Source organism: Hipposideros armiger, unplaced genomic scaffold (assembly GCF_001890085.2).
Source record: "Hipposideros armiger isolate ML-2016 unplaced genomic scaffold, ASM189008v1 scaffold_811, whole genome shotgun sequence".
In the NCBI taxonomy this organism is placed as follows: Eukaryota; Metazoa; Chordata; class Mammalia; order Chiroptera; family Hipposideridae; genus Hipposideros; species Hipposideros armiger.
This window is the reverse complement of record NW_017732161.1, coordinates 643,133-666,728: the sequence shown is the minus strand read 5'-3', so window position 1 is coordinate 666,728 and position 23,596 is coordinate 643,133. Positions and strand designations below refer to the sequence as shown.

At 39.0% G+C, this 23,596-nt stretch overlaps 1 protein-coding gene across 3 annotated transcripts in view; it reads right to left on the bottom strand.

The window, feature by feature from the left end:
- Positions 1-23,596, bottom strand: part of TMEM200A (transmembrane protein 200A) — a 70,312-nt gene that overhangs the window by 3,495 nt on the left and 43,221 nt on the right. The window lies entirely within an intron of this gene.

The following is a 23,596-nucleotide window of genomic DNA, read 5'->3' as shown; positions in this document are numbered from 1 at the left end:
ACACACACACACACAATCCTCATTATCTGTATTATTTTAAAGAAATGGAAAAATCCAGAATACTTAATAGGTCCAAAATAAATAAATAAACCCTAGACTTACAAAGAGAATACATTCCAGCAGCTCACAGTTCTAAGACCACCCTCGTGAAAGTCACCAATGAACTCTTAACTATCACATTTAATTTCCCTCTCTATTTCCATGGATATTACTAACCCCTCCTTTCTTGAAACTCTTGTCCAGTCTTTCATGGTCTTAAGTCTTCCTGGCTCTTCCCTGACCTCACTATTTCAATTATGCTTATCTTCCCTCACCTAAAAGTAGACCACCGTCCCCCGAGGGTCCTGACCTTGGCTATCTTTATACTCTCCCTTGGCATTCATATCCACTCCTACACCTTCCACCACTTCCTTTATGCTAATGAGCCCCAAGTCTATATTTCAAATCACAGCCTGAGTTTCAATTTCACATTTCCAACTTTCTATTGGCGAACATATATACATGAATGCACTTCTGGCAAAGCTGAACTCACCTTTCTACCTGCACAACTTGACTTAATTTTAATGGTGTCAGTTCTCAGTTTGACTCTTCATAGTCATTTTTAACTCCTCTCTTTCGTCTTCCTGTCATCTTCCAATCAGATTCTAAACCCTAGAAGTTTTCACTATGTGATGTTTTTCAATTCTATCCCTCCATTCCAACTTACTCTTTCCAGCCTAGAGCAACTCTTATTAGTCTTATTGGATCATTATAACAACCTCCCATCTGGTCTTCCAAACTCCAACTTCTCTTCGTCCACAATCAAGCTTACATGGTGCAGGCAGATTCATTACCCTAAAACACAGCTGTGAAGTTGCTTAAAGACTAGAATAATTCATAAAATATCCCTCACTACTTACCAAAGTTTAATCTGGGATTTCAAACCCATGGGATTTAGCTTTATTTCTAACTTCTCCCTTTCATTTATATAAAATTAAAACGCAACAATATTCCCTGTGCCCCATATTATACTGTTTCTGAGACTTTGTTAATAATGTTTCATCCATCTAGACCTCCCTTACCCCCCCCCCATTTTCACATAACATATGGCTAGTCATCAAAGCTCATATTTTACTTCCCTTTATAAAGCCTTCTCTCACTCAGCAAATCCCAGATGAGCTCTCATTCCTCAGAACATTTTAGCAAGTTTTCTGTGGCACTTGCAATATTATACTGTCTTAGTTCTTCCATGTCTTGCAGTCCAACATCAAGTTTAATTCATATTTATATTACCAGAAACATTCAATATAGTACCTTGCACATAGCCAGTGTTCAAGAAATACTTGCTAAAATGCTCAATAAGTAATAATTCTCCTGAGATATGCTGAATGACCATCATGTTACTACACTACATTTCTAGTTAAAAACATAAACAAAATTAATACCAAAACAAAAGCAACATTTTGTGAGTTGGTAAAATATTTGTTTGATTTGAAATGAATAGTTCTCAAGTTGCCAAATCTGGCTGGGAGGAAACAGGCTATTTTCAGACCCGCAACATCTCTGGCCAATTCTGAGAGGGCTTCTTCACAGCCTCAAATCTTGTCTTGCAAAATCAAGCTCTCCTGTTGAATATCTATTTATGATTTCTGCATTGTGCTTAAATAGGGTTGTGGATGGTATCTAGTTTTAGCTAGCTGAGAAAGCTGGTGAGGAAACCCAGCCTTCATTGGAGTTATAACTAGGATTAAAATGGTTTAATGCTGGAAGAACCAACTAATAGATTGTAACCCATAGCGCTAGTCTATGAAATTCATCAATGTATACATACTACAGTTTAGAACTTCCCCCAAACCTTGGCTAAAACAAAACAGTGTCAGCCTATGTTTTCTTAAACCAAAAGCTTCAAATGTTTGAATAAAATGCTTAGATTAGATAGCAGCCGTCTCACTCAGTTATTCCCATATGGCAGGATAAGGATTTAGTCTAAAATCCTTCTGAATTGAATAAAAACAAGGGCAAAAGGATTTCATGTGGTTTAGAAAAACCACTGGGAATTGCCATTCTGTACAGATTCTTAGTCCTGCCTCACTTGTTAAAACATTTTCTGCAAGCAGTGCCATTTTCTATTCTTGAGGCTAATAGAGGAAAGGGGGCTGGAGGAGGGGAAAAAATATTTGGAGAAAGACAGATGGGGACAGGAGGGTGAAAAAGAGAGATGAGAGACTCGGCTCCTTTGTGAGGAAGCAAAGCAGGTTAGAGCGGACACGAACAAAAAGCAAGGACAGTGTAAGAGTGTGAACATTTATTTAAACATGAAGAGAAAAGACTCCTGGAGGAGTTTAGAAATAAAGAACAGGATGGGGGGAAATGAAAGGATCACACAGCTTCTGCAGCCGGTTTACCCTGGCCAGACCCAGGCGGAGGCACCCAAACTCCCAGAATGAGCAAGCTCGGGTTGGGAGCCATTGTCTTCCTTTAATTCCACTGGAAGCAATTCAGCACTAAGTGAGCATCTATTATGACTCAGGGACTCAGTCCTGAGGGGAAAGCAAAGATGTGCAAACTCAGTCACTGCTTTAAAGAACTTGGAACCTAATGAAGGAATTGGAATGTCCACCTAAAACAGAATGAGATGACCTCTAGAATGAAAACTTCAATAGGGGGGAACTTTACAACAGGCTTCGTGCAGATGATAGCATTCTAACATTTATCAGAGTAAAAAATCAAGTGAATAGCATTTCAGGTAAGTCAAGAGAAAGAAAGGCTGGAGAACAGAGTTCAGGCCTGCCTTTAGCACATAGCTCAGCACTGAGGGAGGAAAGACGTAAACCTAGAGAGGCAAGGAGGGCCAAGTCTTGGAAATTAGGAAGTGTCATTTATGAGTGCTTGAATTTCACACTTACATGCAATGGAGTTACGAGTAAGACACAAATACAGCTGCTGTTATCTTAGGAAAATTAATCTCAATTTGTAGATGAAAAAATAATGCAGAACTGATATTGGGAAATAGCATGAGGACACCAAAGGCAGCTTTGCAATAAAAAGCCTAGTGAGGGCTGGCCGAGTGGCACGTTGGTTAGGAGTTGGCTTGGGACGCCAGCTCTGAGCAGCAGGGCCCGGGTTCGCATCCCACATTAGGGCCAGTGACACTGTGCCCTCTACAGCTAAGAGGGTGAATAACAGCTCAACCTGGAGCTGGGCTGCCATGAGTCGCGGGCAACAGCGTAGACTGCAGTGGGGCTGGCCAGCAGTGGGCGTGAGCTTTCGTGAACTGCTGTGAGCCACCGTGAGCATCAGTCCAGAGGCCAGCAACTGACTGCTTCACCCGGGAAGAGCACACTGATAATACCAACATGGGCCAGTGAAGTGATGTCCTCCACAACTAGACTGAAGAACAAAAGGACAGCAACTTATCTGTTCCCCTCCCCCAATTCCCCAATAAAATCTTTAAAAAAAAAAAGAAAAAGAAAATAAAGCCTAGTGAAACATACAACCTAAGGGCAGTGAAGGCACAGGCCTTTACATCTTCATACTGCAATGTCAACGTGGTCAAAATGGTCAGTATGTGCAAAAGCCTAAATCTACTTTTTTATTTGTGCTGCAAAGCCACATCCTACACATTGATCCCTGCTTTTTTTTGTTTTTTGTTTTTTTTTGTTGGTGGTAGGGGATGGGCATAGGGACCTGATTTACTACAGTCTCCTGTTGTAACAAATCATAGCATTCTTCTAAGTTTTAATAATAATAGCAATATAATAATTGCTAACACACGCTGCTTAGGTCAGGCACCAAGCCGTTTAGGTATAAGAACATATTTATTCTCACAACAGTTCTGGAAGTGGATATAATCGTTATGATCTGTATTTCACAGATGAGAAAACTGAGGCTGAGGGAGTTTAGGTAACTTGCCTAAGGTCACAGAGCTTGGGGTGGCTCCAGAGCCTGTGCTCCTACAGACTTTGAGATGAGGATGGGATGGCCACTAAATTTGCTTTCCCTGAGGTTTTCTTTCCCTGTCAGTTTTTCTTATTTTGATTCCTGTTTCCATCAGAACACCAGACCCTAAATAATGCTCTTTGCCTTTAAAACTTTGACAATGGATGAACCCACTGCGTCTCTGAAATCACACTGACCACATGATAGAAGCCACGGGGAGTAGATGAGGGTGAAAGCATGCCCTTGGGCGAGCAGTGGGCCTTTCACACCTGTCTGTTCTGCAGACTCAGAACAGACCACCCCCCGCCTCCACACTTCTCTTTGCTCTCTACCATCCCTGATTGTGCCGGGTCGGGACTTACTTCCTGAAAGATCCAAATGAAGGTTTTACCACATGAATTTCATTTTTTTAACTTGGGCACAGAGTTTTTGCGTATCAGTCGCTCTGGATCCAAAGCTTCATCCAAACTTTTGGAACTTGAAGAAAACTCTGTGGCATTCTCTTAGAGAGCTCCTCCTAGGTGGACTTTGGTACTTTGTGTAGATATTCATGCATGCAATTAGGAAAAGCCGATGTCTGGTAGTGTAGTAAGATACAGGGCTAAAAATATGTTTCCTGGACTGAAGAACGTAACAATCAGCAACCATCTTTTTGAGGAGGCCTTTCAACCAATTATAAATAAACTTTAACTAGAGGGTCAGCCACACAGAGTTTCCATATTCTCCAAAAAGATACGTGATTTTATCAAATGCCAAACTAAAAGACAGATATGCATATATTCTTCTGTTGACAACCAAAAATAAAAAAATAAAAAATTAGTTTGGGTTAACTATTGGCTACATATTAACCCTCCAGAGCAACTGATCTCACAGATTCATTGTATGCAAATTTTCAAATATCTAACAGTTAAGTATCATGACTCATCACTTCCGTATCTTCCCCCTCTACCGTAACCTATCACCATTTATTTGTGACTTAGTACACAGGAAAGACATATTTCATAGCGCTTTTTTTTTTTAAGATTTTTATTGGGGGAATTGGGGGGAGGGGAACAGCGTTGGAGAATTGGGGAAGGGGAACAGACAAGTTGCTGTCCTTTTGTTCTTCAGTCTAGTTGAGGATGTCGCTTCTCTGGCCCATGTTGGTTTATCATTGTGCTCTTCCGGGGTGAGGCAGATCACTCGCCGGCCATTGGATGGCTGCTCACGGTGGCTCATGGCAGCTCACGCTGGCTGCTAGCTGCTCACAGTAGCTTATGGCACAGCAGGGGCTGCAGCTTACACCCAGTTCCAGGTCGAGCTGTTGTTCACCATCTTAGCTGTAAAGGGCCCAGCATCACTGGCCCTAATGTGGGATCTGAACCAGGGCCCTGCTGCTCAGACCTGGTGTCCCAAGCCAACTCTTAACCAACACGCCACTTGGCCGGCCCCATAGCGGCATCTTTGGGGGCAGTGAATCTGTGATATCAGTTGTGCCTGACAGAGGGTTAATCATCCCATTTTAGAATCCTAGTGTTCATAAATCAAGGCACAGCTATCAAGACTACCAGCTTAAAATTTTCACGACACCTTCTTCACTGTGCAAGCCAGGGTCCTGTTGGGCCATTTCCAGGCCCTTGGTGTCTTACCCATTCTTCGCAGATCTCAGAAATCCTCAGTAGGAATACAGTCTCATTTGTTACCTTTATCACTGCAGATGTAGACTTCTACTCATTCAAGTGCTCTATTACTGTCTACTGCCTGCCTTTAGCCCATCCTCCTGCTGGACCATATCTATCCAACCCTTTTCACCCCAAAACGCTTCCTCCTTGACTGAGGTTTCTGCTTTGTGTGTCATGTGTTAATACTACACCATCTCATCTAGTTGTCAGGTTTATCCTCCCCTGTGTGGGCGCGATAATTTTAAAAGCCTTATTGGTGTTTCCCTCTACCCTTTTAACAAGCTTAAGCACATTCTGGAATTTGCTTTTCTAGCACTAATCCATACCAGTTTTTAATATTCACACCCTCACGGAAGTTTATTCCTGTACACTTAGGTGCTCTCCTGACCACACATCAAACATAGTTATATCAGACGTAGTGCCAGATGCCTTCATTTATATCTGAGATGATTATAAGTAAATAGGCTTGCAGAATTGAGAGACTTGAAAAGGCTTTGAATCAGATATTCCTTACAGCTAACTAATGACCAAGAATGTTGTCTAAGATCCAACAATGAATTAGCAGAAAGAATAGGACTGGAATTCAAGTTTTCAGACTCCCAGTCCAATGTTTATTTTTGGTGAAATATTCCTTTTTCTACTGTTTTTCATGCTACCCCAATACCTCACAGTGTGCCTGGAGTATAATAAATGCTCAGCAAGTTTATCTGTGAACTGTGAACTGGCTTAAATATCACTGAAATGTGCTAGACACTAGGGACACAAAGCTAATAAAACCCAGTCCTTGGTTTCAAGGAGTCTGGAAGTCCAGTGGGTAAGCAGGTAAAGTACATATTTAAAATGAACTTAACTGACTGCTATGACGGAGTTATGGGGACGTTGGAAAATGCTTTTCCACTCTGTCTGGAGGAATCAGGGAAGGCTTCCCAGAAGTACCAGCCGTTCATGGAGGCTTGGCATATCAGTAGGAGTTGGCCATGCAGACAGAGTCTAATTCATGCTTGTCCCTGACTGTCTCACAAGGGTCTTTGCCCTATGGTTCCTCTTTATCTTCTCTGTTGGAGTGTGAAAATTATTTTTAATATATTTGATACTGTCATATATTTGAATTTTTATTCTTATCTCAAAATTTAAAAACTCACCAGAATGTGAGGCTATCTGCCAAAAGGAAGTAAAAATTTTTGTCTTCAAGACAAAACAAAAACATTATATAAAAACCCATGTGATATCCACAAATGTGACAGATGGAAGTATTTTCTGTTCAAGCTAGAACAGTTTTTGGACTTTCTTCCCAGTAGAGACGTTTACAATTTTTAGAATAGGATTTCTAACCTATATCTTTATCAAAGTTCATGAAGAAAACGCCCATGGGTAAATAATAGTTCAATCATATTCAAGTTCTAAAAAATAATGGAGTAGACATAATATTTTTCATGTGTAGCATGATGGTTTTGCATATGGATTTCGGAATCAGAGAGATGGGGGTCACTTCCTTGCTTCATCACTTGAGCGCCACGCAACCTCGACCAAGTTGTTTTAAACTCCTTATCTCAGTTTCTCCATCTGTAAGATGGTAAAACCCTCTTTAACACACAGCGTATAGGACACTGGAGGCTGAAGACCTGGGGGGTCTTGAGTCCTGCACACCACTTACTAGCTACTGTTAAAGAACAAAATTCAGGGCCAGCTGAGTGGCACATTGGTTAGGAGTTGGCTGGGGACACCAGCTCTGAGCAGCAGGGCCCTGGTTAGGACCCCACATGCGGGCCAGTGACACTGCCCTCTACAGCTAGAGGGTGAATAACAGCTCGACCTGGAGCTGGGCTGCCGTGAGTTGCCGGTGACGGCGTAGGCTGCAGTGGGGCTGGCCGGCAGCTGGCCTGCGCTTTCGTGAGCTGCCATGAGCCACTGTAAGCGGCGGTCCAATGGCCGGCGAGTGACTACCTCTCCTGGGAAGAAGGCAATGAAAATACCAACATGGGCCAGTGAAGCGACGTCCTCCACAACTATACTGAAGAACAAAAGAACAACTTGTCTGTTCCCCTTCCCCAATTCCCCAACGCTATTCCCCTCCTACAATTCCCCAATAAAATCTTAAAAAAAAATTCAATGTCATAAATTGGAAGATTAGCTTTATTCAGTGATTCATGAATGGGCAGCATCCCATCTACCAGCTAGAAGGGCGCTCTGAGGGCTTGTACAGGGTGGAAGGTTTTCATAGGAAGAGGGGTGGGGCAAGCGAGCTGGCAGCAAAATAAAGGATTGTTTTTAAGTCAGGACCTCTTCTGTTGAGGGGGAAAGGAAAGGCAAGGGTTTCATCATGCAGAGTGCCTCTTTTTCTTATGGCGGGGATGGATAGGGCCCCCACATGACAGGTGACTTCACTGGTGGTGACTGCAAAATTCCAGACTGGTTGATTAGGATTACATTTCTGGTGAATGGGCTTTAGCACAAGTGACATCATTTTGGGCCTGTGGTTTTCTCTTTAACAACACACTTGAACAACTGACTCAACCTCTTAACACCTCAGTTTCTTCCTCTGTTAACAAGGACAGTAACAGTACCTATAGGGTTGTTGTAAAGCAAAGGAAATAATGAATGCAAATCGCAGCTCAGTGTCTGGGAACCAATATCTACATTAGTGATGTCAGATATGTCTAATTTTAAGGTCTTTTTAAGGATTAAAATAAAGTACTATATATAAAGTATTCACCACAGAGCTGATTATAATAAGTTCTCAAACAATAGCTATTATCAACTCTTCATTGCGCAGTATTATTAACTCTTTCATTGCTCAGCTAGGCAAACCAAAAATATATTTTAATGTATTAAATAATGATATGGAAATAAAATTATGCCTGCAAGTTTGTACTGGGATTTAGAGTCAAAAACTAGCTGAGTTTGTATTTGAGTGGCAGAGCATTAATAATCTGGTAGTTGTAAAGAAGACTTTAGTTTATATAAGAGAGAGACAGGTAGGAAATACAGAAAAAGTAAAGCATGCCTTTCTTTTTAATTCATTCTATTTCTTCAGATTTGGAGACTTATGACAAAAATAATAGCAATAATAAGAACAAAACAGAAAAACACAAACCAGTGTATCTGATGATTTTACTTATCTTAATGCTGTCAATGAATCAAATGCCCGAGTAATCTGATTGATTCAGCAAGCACCATTCTATTTCCACTGGGACACTTAAGAGTAAAGCAGACTGAAAACAAAGAGGAATGTGGGGATTGGGGATATGGGAACAAAAGAAGATGCCATAAGGGTGATATAAAGTGAAAATGTGCAAAATGTTAATTTTGTGACCAGAAGTTTAAGCTATGATTTTTATGTACATTCTGAAGGCGTTTGCTGGTCTACCTTGGAGAGAATGGTTTTTTATTATTCAGTACAGTTTTACGTTCACAAGAATGCTGGAACTAAAGGGAAACACAGAACTTTTTATCATTAGCAGGGTTATGAGTCAAGTCATTAAACAGAAACTATACTTTGTGGTCAGGTACATCCTAAGCATGCAGAAAAGGCTAGGAGTAGAGAATGCACTTGGAAATCTATACTCTGTGTGTTCTTTCTTACTGATGCCTTCAAACCTGCCAGCCTTATAAACTGTGAAATGTGGGCCTAAACCAATTATGAGCTGTGTAGCAATGACATAGAACAACTGCTCTCCAAGAACTAAAACGATGGCGTCCACAGCACACAAAAGTCTTCGGGAGACCAAATAACAGATCCATAATAAGCTGTTAGAGAAAAACCTTGCTGAGACTCAGTAGGAGACATATTGTGCAGGCACAGAAGAAATTAGAAGCCTGTATCCCCTCAAAGTAGAAATATGCTTCCTGCTCTATACCCCAATTTTTCAAATCTGGACAAGCTCTTAACAATGACTGTAACACTCCCTGTTCACTGCATTTCCTGGCAGGAAGTCAATTTGAAATCCGTGTAAAGCAGTCACCCCTAAAGAAGTCACATATTTACTAAGATGAGGAAATTAGCTGAGATATTCCTGGATAAAGAGCTGAAGCATTTAAAATCACAAACTGGACTTTTTACACAGATCTCTCCTCTGCAGAATATATATGGGAACTTCACTTAGAGGTACGGTGACTATGTCTGTGGAGATAACACTGGAAAGTGAGACTCTTAACAGTTACTAATATTCTTTGTAGTGATTTTAAATGGAAAATCCAAACACACTGTTGACATTCTATTGGACAAGGGGGAAAGACAGAGGGCAGTATTCAATTCCATTTGCTCCACTTTCTATCAAATATATGTCTATCGGTTTTGCATGTTACACGTCCTTGCCAATACTGCTTAGGATGCAAAAGATCTCACTTTCTTCTCTACTGCAGGTGAGGAACCATCTCTCACCAGAGCAAAAACACCATCTAAATTAGCAATGAGCAGTGTCATCCTTTAATACACAGTAACATACTGTACATCAAATTTCTTATAAAGTTTTCCAAGTGATGGTAGCTCTCCTGAATATAATGGGAGCACCTACTGTTTCACCACTGAAGAAACATCACTCAATGAATGCTTGCTTTATTTAGAGGTTTTACCAAGACTTCCAAGAGACAAAATTAATTGATTCAGAGCTGCTGCTGGAGAGGAAGTGAAAGGAAGCAACAGAAGGGCAAAGGTCAGAAAAGAAGGAAGAAGGAAAGGTGGGAGATAAAGAAGAGGAAGAGAAGAAACGTGTACTGGGGGAGAAAATTATGGATTATTGTAAACATTAATGACTATCTGAAATGATGAATAACTCCTATATACTTTAAGATCCTTACTTCTTCCCAGCTCTTCTTTGTAAAAGTATTTACATAAGGAGAGGAACTGTCTGCTGGGATTGTGGATTACTGAATCATCTACCAAATCCTGACTCTAAAAATGTTAACTGAAAGGGGAAAATTGAGAAGAATGATAAACTGCATAAGATATCAGGAATATAAAAAAGACCAGAAAGAATGCTTAGCAGTAAAAGTGATTTCAGGGAGGCCTGACCTCACAACAGAGGATAAATCTATGTCTGCAAAACTCCATACATGCCTGCTACCTCTGTCTACTAGGGGAGGGTATTTTGGGATCATGTCTGAGATATTTTTAGCTTCAAGTATCTCTTATACTTTCTAATGGTTTGCTTCACTGGTAATTTCCTGTGAGAGATAGCAATCTAAGAGAAAAATGGACCAAAGACATAATAGTCAATTCATAGACGAAAAATACAAATGTCCAGCTAACAAATGAAAAGAGTAACTGAATAGTAAGGAAAGAAATTTAAGCTAAAGCAATTTCAAAAGTAACGATATAACTTCACTTACTAATGGACAAATATGAAAAAAAAAGGGATTGATTATGCTCATTACTGGTAAGGTGTAAGGAAATAAACTAATTAACTGTCACTGAGGACAAATTGTTACTTTTTGAGGTTAATTGGGGAATGACTTTTCAAAGTATAAACCCCCATCTCCTCCAGTGTGATTTCACTTCTATGAATACAGCCTTTAGACTTGTAGACATACACATAAAGTACCCGTTTAGCGCTACAGTAACGACAACAATTTAAATGCTCATCAATAGAAAGCTGGCTGAATCAATTATGCTGCATCTAAATAATGGAATATAGATATTTAAAAGGATTAATATATGTCAATAAGGAAGGAAGAATGGTCACATCAAATTTCTAAGATTTTAGAACAGAAATAAAGAGTAAGATTCTGTTTATGTCAAACAAACAGAACATCTGTTTGGATATGTACTGAAGTGGTGTGGAAGACACCACTGTTTACAGTGCTGATGCTTAAAGAGTGAGATAAAAGTGTAGGTAAAAGGTAACGGAACACTCACTTTATATATAACTGTACTCTTCATTTTTTTTGAAAGGAGCATGTGCTGCCTTTATTTCATTTCCACTTTGTAACGGTAATTAAATACAGAGGGAAAAAAAAAGATGCTGAAGTTTGGAAAATTAAGAGTAAAAGGCAGATCACCTGATACACATTTGGGTAATTATGTGGGCTTGCTCATTTAAAAACAGGTGTCATGTAGCCTTTGATGCAAAAATTCAGAACTAGTTAGGCTAAAATCACTAACTAGACTAAATCAGACATTTAAGAAAGAAAGACTTATTTATGATCTGTCATAATCTTGAAGCACAGAAAACAATTCCGCCTACCTGAGCAATACCTGTATTAACTGGGTCCAAGGTATTATAGCATACAGGATGAATTAAGAATCAGTATCTGCCTTTAAGAAATTTACACCTAGACTATGATCAAGGATAATGCTATGCATTATGAAACAAATCCTTTATCAGGACTGATGTCATCTATGATGGGTCACCCTGTTTACACAGCTCCCTTCTGGCCTTGGGAGGGGGGATGGCTTTATTTCTTTCCCCAAAGCTCAGTCCTCACCGATGACCTTCAGTTTCCTTACAACTTTGATTCACTTATGGAAATGGGCTTCTTTCTGAGAATATCCTGCAACTTCGGAATTATTATTCTCATGAAGCATGCAGCCACAGAGACTGTACAGGTATCTCCAGCTTCTTTAGGAGAGAGGGGACTGGGCTGGAGCTCCCGAAACGGTTCTCCCACTTAACCTGCCGCACAGTCATTCCTCCTAAGGATGAAGAAGCAACACTGAATTTTATTTGATGTCCGTGCTCCAAAGTTAAATCTCTGTTCTGCGCCTCCATGTACCATTTCGTCCTTTGTGTGCAGCACAGCTGTGTGTCTAGACAGACCCGAGTCATCCCAGGGCTGAAGGGCCAGTGGAAAGGGCCACATGGCGGGAGCCAGTCAGGTGGTGGGAAGGGCGCAGGCCTGGCCCCTGGCACTCGGGTTACCCGTGTGCCTTTCCCCTGACGAAGCCGAGCCCAAAGAGAGTATATTTATTTGGGACTTTTCTTCCAGGCATTAACAACGTTGGGGCTTATGGAGGACACTTTTCTGCCAAGCTTGGGCCATCCTATACATTCACGTGACTTCAACCTGGATTTTAAAAATGCTTTCAGTATTGATTTTTTTCATCAAAATCAAATACTAATAGAGCTATAAGTTTTGATATCTGTGTGCTTTTTAAACAAACACTTAGCATTTGTTTACATTTTGATCCTTAATATCAGACCCACTGAAAAACATAACTTACTATATTTTTTAGATTTGTTAGTTACATGCTAAACCACAGATTTTATTTGTAGCCTTTTGGAAATTAATCAGATCTCTGTTGGCTTATTCACATATTGGCTCATTAAATCTTCATAACTCTAAAAAGTAGTTATCAACATCCCCTTCATACCAATGAGCTAAAAGTCTAAGAGGATACGTAATTTGTATGTAAGCAAGTGTTTTACAGGCCTTCCAGCTCCAGTTCTGTAGCCATCATATTACTTCTGAACTGGCTGTATCTTCAAAATAAAAATAATGTCGAAAACTGAAGTAACTGCACAGCTTGTTCAGGCTTCAATATTCTTTGCTTTACATCACATATTTATAGGGTATCTGGATTATTTTTGTATTATTTTTTAAATGCTAAAGAGGACTCTTTCTTCCTTAATTTGCATAAGAGAATGAAATTAATTAATTAAATAAATCAAATAACATTCCTAATTCTTCCAGAAGGATGTTGATAATTGATTTAAATTTCTAATTCACTTTGAAAAGCAGGCAATCTGTCTCGTCTCTATTTAGGTCTGATTGGGCTGCTTTTAATCCGATCATCACTTATAATAATTTCAACCTCTATGCTCGTTTATCTGAGGAATCCATGCCTGTGATGTTTAACATTTATTTCTGTTTTCAACCAGTATTTGTTGAGTACCGACTATGTGCCAGAGCTCCAAAGTGAATCCAACATCCTCTGTGCTCTTATCAGGCTGAAAGCCTAGAAGCGGGGAGACAAGCCAGTACCAAGAAGCATTCTAGGCACAATGACAGAAGGATTCATGGGAAGAGAAGATCAAAAGGAGACCGTGACCTTAGGGGGTAGGAGGTAGGACAGGGGTAGGGAGAGGTGTAGGAGTGAGCAGGAGAGGTTTCATAGAAAAGGTGATCCTAGAGCTGTCTTCAAAGAAGGGAGGAGGAAAAGCAGAGAGGCAGAGAGGAACTTCAAACAGAGGAAACAGAGAAGACGAACCACAAGTACCATACAAATGGACTTTCATGAATTCAGACTGGTTGGGGTTTAGACCTAAGAAGTATAATTTTCTATCAGCAATCCCCAAGCAGAAGACCGAATTCATTGGTAAAATCTTTAAGACTTACTTGATAGAGACACCACTCACCATCTTAACTCCCCCACCCAACCCTCCCTGTTCAACCTGTGATCTCAGATTGTAATTCCTTCTCATAAAGTAGTTGAGGGCTATGGGCTGCTTAAAAGGTTATTTTAGGTTTTGCTCAGATTTAAATGGAATAAAGTTAACTAAGGTCTACAGCCTTACTGAGATCAAAGTAAATATTAGTTAAATAGTGACTTTTTAATAATGATGAATTCCAGAAAGAATGAAGTTGTATCCTGAATCTTTTACAAGAGAACTGTCAAGAAGTTTGGATTATTCGTCTGGAGACTTTGGAGGAAAGTATAAAATTCGAGAAGAATGAAAAATTAGAAATGAGAAAGGAACTAGTGTTTACTGCATCCTGATAATATATTATGTTTAATTTTCAGTAAAATTCTGTAAGGGAGAAAAAAATTTTACCATTTCATTGAGGCTCAGAGAGGTTAAGTAATTTGTTCAATGCCACACAGCCAGGAAGTAGAACAGCAAGGTTTGAAATCCAGATCTGTGTAAAGAACATGTGATTTTTCATTCAATTGTACCACACATTAACAGAAATAGGATTAGGGGCAGGAGGCATAATTGGAGATGCTGAAAGAAAACAAGGAGATAAGAGGAGAAAGAAGAGTTTATGATTATGAATTTAGAATGCAGTGAATATATTTAAAGAAAAAATATATTTAAAGAAAGAACAAAGTATGTCATTTAAAGAAAGAAATCATATGCATCTCTGAATTGCATATCCACAATAACTTGCAGTTGTTGGTGATGACAAAATCAGTTCAACTTCTTACCTCTATAAGAACCCAATTCTATAAAAATTATCAAATCTGTGAGAAGTTCCACAAAAAAAACACCCCAAAACCTAAAATCATATCACCCAATACATAGATAAAAAAATAAAGATCAGATATTTCTAAAAGCAGGTAACAGTGGCAATACTCTAATCTATTAGGTTTCTTTTGTATCTTATTACTTTGAGGCATAATTTTTGGTATTTTATCTCTTTACTACTACAGATTTGACCATCTGTCTCCAAAACTAAGAGAGGATATTAAAAGAATGATTCCTATCACTCTAAACTATTTGATAATATTTTAAAATCCAATCAGTTTAAAGATTTCATTTCCCTCCTAAAGTATCATATGAGAGGTATAAACTAAGGAAATAGCAAGTTTTTTTTGTTTGCTATCAATGTTTATATGTAAGTTTTCTCTGTTTCCAGTGGGTTACATGGCAACATGTATTTTTCCCCCTTTCTATTATATTAACAATGATTTGACCAATTAATTATGGTATATTTAAATAAAGGAATACTATGTAGTCATTTAAAAATGTAGAAAACCATTTAACTACAGAACAAAATTTGATATGTTAATTGAGTATCAAAAACACAATGTAGTAAGCAGTGTCATTTATTTGAAAAAGATTTTACATACATACACACACACACACACACACACACACACACGCACGCACGCACACCCCTAAAGAACAAATACCAAAATGTATACACAGCTGCCCACAGTCAACTGCTGACTGAACTACACAAATGGCCCTTTTGTAACTTGAGGCACACTGAGAAAAGATATACATAGAGAAAAAAATCCAGATAAGCCATTTGGAAAAGAGCTCACTCTATGGTCTAACTAAATATAATCTTCTTTGCTCATCTATTCATAAGCATCCCAAATAGAACATCATTTAAAGTCTGGACTTTCATTTCTTTAGACTATGCGTGTCTTTATTTTCAAGTCAAATTACTTTGTTGTTATGTCAAGATCAATTTAAGAACTATAACTGTGAATTTATAGCTTGAGTAAGTCAACTAAATGATAAAATTCCTTGTGAAAAATTGCAGGCATATTAATTTTATCTCCTACCAGCATCAATATAGCTGAAATAACTCTTTTTTAATGATTTCAAAAAGGCCAACTGGCTAGCTAGCTAGATACTAGGAGTACAATAAAAACACTCATAAATTTCTTAAATAGTTGGTTAAGAGGTCCAAATGTCTTTGCTACAGGGAAAGACCAAATACAGCCTTCGTAAGTGCTGGGCGGGCAACTCCCTCAGCTTTCTCTCTATAAGGTCGTCTAGGATGAGACAGTTCCAATGCATAGGGATTCATAATTCGTAACAATCAAAACATTTGGGCAGACACATAAAAGGGAACACTAGTATTATGATATCATAGAGAGATAAATAGAATTGTTCCAACAGTTCAAAACCAACATGAAAAACTTAAGTAAAACCAGTACCTGAAAAGAAATAGCACCGAAGTCTTAGGGCATGGAGAGGAAAGAACACTGGAAAAGTTCAGACAGCGCAGTGCCACCCAAAATATGGCAACACTGGTATATCCTATGGGCTTGTTAGAAACGCAAATTCATGGGTGCACTGCTGCCACCTGAATCAGAAACCTGGGGATGGGCCAGCAGTCTGTTTTAAGAAACTGTCCAGATGATTCTGATGCCGCTGAAACCTGAGGGCCACTGATATGGAGGAATTCCCTCAAGTTACTCAAGTGACCCAGCCTGGACTCATGAAATGGGAGGAGGGAACTGCTGACGGTGTTTCTTCTAAAACAGGATTCATCTTTGGGGGTGGAAGGAGGTGGGGAAAGAAATGCTATTAGAGAAATAAGGCTCTACACCAGTGGTTCTCAACCTGTGGGTCACGACCTCTTTGGGGGTCGAATGACCCTTTCACAGGGGTCGCCGGGTACTTGTATGTGGGCATATCTGCATGTGTGCCTGGAGACGGATAGAGGAGCGGTGTCTCGGTTCCTAAGACCATCGAAAAGATGTGTTTTCCGATGGTCTTAGGCGACCCCTGTGAAAGGTTGAGAACTGCTGCTCTAGAGGCAACAACATCCAGCAGTGCTGTAAGAACAGGGAGACTCCTTGCTTCCCCAGTGTCATGGCCTGGCCATGAAGGATGAAAGAAATGAGTAGGAAGGAAAAGACATTTAGCCTAGGATTTCAGGGGCTCCTGCACTGAGAAAATGTCTCCTTGTGTTCTCTCTATGCCTGACATTCCTTTAACTGAGGATAGTCTCTTTGCTACACATTCATTCTGTGCTCCATTCATAGTTAGTGAAGACCCACTAAGTTCCAGACACTGCTCGGCACTGGGCACTGGGCACCCAAGACAAAAGGATGACAGAACCGTCATTCTACAGGAGCCCACATGCCGGAATAACACATTGAAGAGGGAAGTGCCAACTGACGTAACACATTGAAAGTCCTTTATGGTAAAATGTAATCAATCAACCATCAATCAACAATGACCAATATTTGCTGTTTAGAAGGAAAGAGTGAAGAAATAAAGCCTGAGAAAGGTCTACTACCAAGGAGAAAAAAGAAGAAAATGGACTCCAAAAACCAAGAGGATCTATTTTTGCCAAAATTGTTTTGACTCTCATCTGACCTACTGCCTATCAACCTAGGAGAATCCATGATCCATAAGCTAGACTGTGTGTTTTGCAGCTTAACATGGTGCAGAGGAACGTGCAAGAAACAGTGTTGGATACACAAAGATAATGAACATGGCTCCATAAAATGAAACATAGAATTCCAATCATCTTTGTTCTTCAGCAGTTTATAAATCACAAATTTCCCATTTGGGTAGGAAAAAAATAACTGGCCACTGTTCCATCTAACTCATCCAACTCCTTATGCTATGCCTGTGTAGGACACAGAGGCATTTCCATCATGCAGGGTTAGGAAGTTATGAGCCCCTACCTTTTTCTAGACATAGGCTTTATTTCAGAAGTTTCATTTTCTTACTGAACACTACATGCAACAAGTGGAAATAAGCTTAAAGTCATCATTATTAATAAAGTTTGTAACCAATGTAACTCATAACTATCCCTAATGTTTACTTAGTTCTTGCAAGGTAGCAGGCATTGTGCTTAGTGTTTTGCATTCACTAATCCTCCTGACGATCCTAATAGGGCCAGATGGTGGTCATCAGGGCTTGTTCACCAACATTCTAGTTCTCCTTCCAGGGCACAGCCCATTGCTGGATTGCATTTTACCAACCCCGTGAAGTTATCCAAGAGAGATGGCTTGCCTTGGTCAGTGAAATGTGAGTGAAGAGACATGTGTCCCTTCCTGGCAAAAACCTTTCAGAGTCAGTGGATGATCTGCTAGGATCCCTTCCCTTTGCCATGATTACTGACAATGTTCCAGATGGTAAAAAAAAATCAATCATCCCAGGTTCTCATATAAGGATGAAGTGAAAGAGCTACTGGTCAACCTACGATAGACATGAGGGAATGAGAAATACATCTTTGTTATTTTAAATCACTGAGATTTGGGGGCTATTTGTTATTGCACACGACCTCTTCTGACTGACACAGGTAGGTACTGTTATTATTTTAGTTATATATAAAGAAATTAACAGAGAGGCTAAAAAAATAACTTACTAAAACACAGAGGGGTGGTGTCACTGGGTAAATGTATTTTGGTTTAACTCCTAATCCTTTGGCTTTAGGAGCCAAAGGAAATTCACTAGTTGATTCCTCAAAGATGCCCTCTTGTGACTCCAGCTCATACTTTGCCATACTGACATGTGATAATGTCACATAACCAATAATTGCTCAGAGATTGCCCTCATCTAAAGAGATTAAGCATGTTGGCCATTGTGACTCAGCTAGTACGTGACCAAAGGAAGGGTACAAACCTAGATTTTCTGGCACTAAAGCATGTGATTTTATCACAATGCTACATCGCTTTTATGGCTAAGTGTATCCAAAAAGACTAAAAATTTCTGGCCCTTAATAGCTATAATCTTGAGGTCATAATTTAAGTTATGGCTTCAGGTTTTTATTTATAAAATCAGAATACTTACTCTCGCTTCCTCATAGGGTACTAACAGCTGAGTTTAAAGGGTTTGCAAACCGCAGCAAAAATAGAACTAGTAAATAGTAAAACTTCAGCTCTGGGACACTCCCTGGTTTATGAGTGGCTCTAAAAAATGGAAGTAATAACTTCATATTCACCTCTTTTAGAAGAAAAGCTTTTATTTCCAATATTAGGGATGAAAATATTTCTAAAATATAATACTTCATTCCAAGCTCCTCAAACAATATTAAACATAATTTTGTCTTGATGACTCAGAGTTGTTTTGCTTTGTTTTGCTTTATGAATATCAACTATGACATGGCTTTGTGTGATACTCTGAAAACCTTGTGAAAAGCCAAGGTTTTTCCTTAAAAAGCTTATAACAAATGGGAAATGACATTTTAAAAACAATCATGCCGCTAAGCCAACGTGGTTAGTGCTGTCATCCAAGTCAAGTTCCACAGAAGTCTGGAAAAGGGCGAGATGGTTCTCTGTTGGCTGACACTACAGTTGGCAACAGTAGGTTACTACAATTGTCTTTCCCTGTTCAGTTCTTATGTGGGACGTTGGCCTTAAAAATGAGAGAGCCAAGTAAATAGATTTATTGATGTTATGTGCAAATTAAGAGCAAGCAAAGTCGGAGTGAAAAGTTTGGGTATACATATGCTTTGGACTTTATGACATCTATTTAACTTGTTTTTTTACTTTAAGGGTGTGTGCTTACTTCCTGGTTTTGCTGCATTCTTAATAAAGTCTGGGGGCCGGCTGAGTGGCTCAGTTGGTTAAGAGCTCGCTCAAGAGTTTGAGCTCTGAGCAACAGCGGTTCGAGTCAGCCCGAGCTGAGCAGCCGTGAGCTGCCAACAGGTGGCGGGATGGCTCAGCTAAAAAAAATAAAAAATAAAAAAAAAATAAAGTCTGGAAATTTCCAGGCAGTGTAAAGTTATTATGCTGGATCAGCCTTTATATTTTAGAGAGCTGTTTAGTTTACATAGGTTATAGCATGGGTACAAGCAAACAAATATCTTCTAGATTCTATATTCCATATACATTCTCATAAACAATTCCTTCTACTTGTTCAGAACTTACCAATATATTTAAATTTCTTCACCTGAAAGCTTCTTTCTGTATGTACCCATACACTGCCAAGTCAATTCCTCAGTAGACAAGACTGTTACTTTCAAACTTATAAAAAGCACCACCCATTTACGCTCAAATTTTCATTATTCTTTTCTAATTCCAACTGTCATAATTCAACACCAAAAGTATTTGAGTGATACTCATATAAGCCTTTCATTCTATTCATTCACTCATTTCATTTATTCATTTTCATTTATCCAAGAAATATTTACTGAGCATCCACTATGTGTCAGGCACTCTGCAAGAGGCCAGGGATAAAAGGATGAACAACTCAAGACTAACTCTTCACCTCCTTGGGTCTAACTGTGCAGTGGGGAAGACAGACACTGAACAAATAATTACAAATGTTATATGTATTAAGAGGGGAAAATGTAGGATGGCATCAAAGTGAATATGAAGATGACCTACCTTACTTAGTCTGAGAGGTTTGAGAAAGTGACCTTAAACTGAGAGAGTACAGAGAAGGGAGGGAAGACAGCTCACGCCATGACTCTGAAATGCTAGAGTACCTGGTCTCAAAGAGATGAACCCAAGGCAATGTGGCTTGGGCAAGGTTTTGAGTGGAAAAGTAGTAGTAACAAAATCACATGAGATTTCATAGACCATATTAAGGGTTGAACTTTATGTTAGGAGACAGAATGAGTGTGCTTAAGCAGAGACAGGACAGAATTAGATTCACGTTATTATAAGATGCCTGCTGTCATATGGAAAGGAGACAAAAACGGACCTAGGAAGACCAGTTAAGCAGCAATCTAGTTCAGACATGATGGTAGCTTGAACTAGGGTGGTGGCCATGGGGTGAACAGAGTGGACAGAACCGAGGAGGAAGTTTAGAAGGTAGAATAAAGAGACCTAGAAGTTAGAGTAGATGCAGAAGATAAGGGAGAGGAAATTGTCAAGATGATGCCCAATTGCTGTCTTCAGCAATTAAATGGATAATGGCATCTTTTAGAGAAACAGGGAACAAATGAAAAGTAGTTGTTGCAGGGAAAAGTTTAGTTTTGACTATGTTATTGGTTCTCATATTCCTAAAGATTTATTGTTAATCGACTGTACACAAACACACACACACACACACACACACACACACACAGAAATCCTACATTCAAAAGTTGAAAATGTATCCCACTGATAAACAAGCATGAGGCTGAATGACTAGGAATCATAATGTTGTTTCTCTTACTGAAACAGACTTTCAATATTCACACTAGAGTCAAATATTAATACTAAATGAATTTGATTTAGGAACTAATTTCTGTTCTCTTACATTATTATTTATTTTATAACTTAAAGGAGAATCTCAGTAGCTATTAGTATGGAATAATTGTTGAACTTAATTTACTATTATTAAGTAAATGACAACCAAAAGAAGCCCGCTTCCAAAATAAAAGTCAATTTAATTATGACATTTAAAATGTAAAAAGGAAAAAAAAGTAACTGTCTATAAAATAATTCAGTTTACGAAACACTTTGAAACCTCAAAAGGCAATTCAAAGTATTATTAACAAATTATTAATTTTCAAATGACTCACTTCAATAAAGATGAATTTTCACTAATGATGCTTATAAATACCACAATACTTCATTACACATACATAGCACAGTAACTCCTTTACACATCAGATTGCAATTTTGTTTTCTGGAGTTTTGTATTGTTTTTTTTTTTTTTTACATAAGGGTACAATTTCAGACACAAGAATTGTCTTATGGGTGCCAGGGAAGGAGGGTCTAATGACACCCTGTTTCCCTGAAAATAAGACCTAGCCAGAAAATAAGCCGTAGCATGATTTTAGGTGCCAAAATATGGCACCTTGGCATACTAAGTATTTTAAGCTGAAGGAGTTTGTGGAAATGGCACCCTTCTCCCTGAAACAGGTCATAAAACCCTTATGTGAGGGGTGCGTGCCCTCCATATCCTGGAGGAATCATGCTACGGCTTATTCTCTGGCTAGGTCTTATTTTCGGGGAAACATGGTACGTAGAGGAAGGCAGATCTCACAAACAGGGGAAGGGTGGGTAGATTGTAATTTAGTGAACTATGAACGTAAGGCTCAAAGGAACACCAATGTCCTTTCAACATTTACGGATCTATCATGTTGTGGAGACTTTGGTTCTCTTTTTTCTAACTACTAAAACCAGTTCTCTTTAAATTATAAAGAGCTGATTTCTTCACCAAGGAATGATGCAGTTCATTAATAATGAAGCTTGCTGTTGGCAAGTCAAGCCCACAGAATCGAGGAGAGCATACTAAACAATTCATCCGTCAGGTTCCAAATCTCTCTTAGTCTCTCCAGAGGAATTGTGGGTGGGACAGGTCTCCTTACTCTCTGCTGCTTAGCCTCCTGACTTGGCATCTTATGAGGCACTCAGCAGGAGAAGAAAAACCTTCCCCTCTGGGCCAAACCTCTGTTCTTCCCATCCACCATGGTCCTTCACTCGCCGGCTCTCTTCCCCTTCCTCCTGCCATTTGCAGGTCTTTCCACCCCACTGAATTCTATTCTGGATGCGGTGGTAGGAATGGACTTTCCATTCTTGTGGACAGATTATCTACAAAACAATAAAATCTCTTATACTGCCTCAAATAATGAGTTAATATGCCTAATGAGTTTCTGGTTTTTCCTTTCCTTTGTATTTTATTTCCAAAGGTTGGCTTGGAAATTCAGTATGTTCCTGGCTCCAGAAAAACAGCGTGTATGAGCAAGAAAAGTATCCCTCCAGGCACATGTATGTGTTTGCCGGTTTGTTTGTTTATTATGTTTCTGCTCCATTAAATCATGAACTCTAAGAACATTTTTGTTCACAAATTCCTGGCATAGCGCTTGATGCACAGCATACTCTCAAACAATATTTATTGAGGTTGGAAATTCGAGATGATGCATGCACACTTTTTTGTATACTGAACTGTGTTATGTACATATAAGGAATTATAGTATTTACAAACACCATTAATAAAAATTCACCATCTTTACTAAAATGAGTCATGTGAAAATTAAACGAGTAATAATTTTGTAGCAATACTTTGAATCCCCTTTTCTTCCAGGGTTTCAAAGTGTTTCATATACTGAATATTTTATTGACACTGTGGTTTTTTCCCTCTTTACATTTTAAAGTTATAATTACATTGATTGTTTATTAAGGCTTTTATTTTGGAAGCAGTTTGAAGCAGAGTCTTGTGTTTTCTCAATAGTAAATTAAGTTTAACAACGATTTCATACTAATTGCTATTAAAATTCTCCTTCAAGTACAAAATAAATAGTGCTGTATGAGAATAGAAATTAGTCCCCAAATCACACTCATCAGTAACCATTAGGCTCTAGTGTAATAATTAAAGGTTTTATTTGGAATAGAGAAGTTAACAGTATTCTAGACCAGGGGTCAGCAAACTTTTGAGACAGAAGAGCTGCCAGGGTTCAGCAAACTGCGGCTTATGAGCCACAGGCTCCGAAGTAAAATGGAAAATGAAAATAAAACTATCATAGTTTCATTTATAAAATTTTTAAAGGATATTAGTCACATAATGGTGTAAAAATACATTTACGGCTCTCGAATAATTTTTAAATTGTTGTGAGGGACAGGATTGGTTCTTCCAGGGGTCAGCAAACTTTTGAGACAGAATGTACCCAAAGAGCCGCACGTGGCTCACGAGCCGCAGTTTGCCGATCCCTGTTCTAGACAGATGATGTTCAAAAGCTGTAAGGTAGCAAAACATTGGATACCTTCCAAGAACAGAAAGAAGACC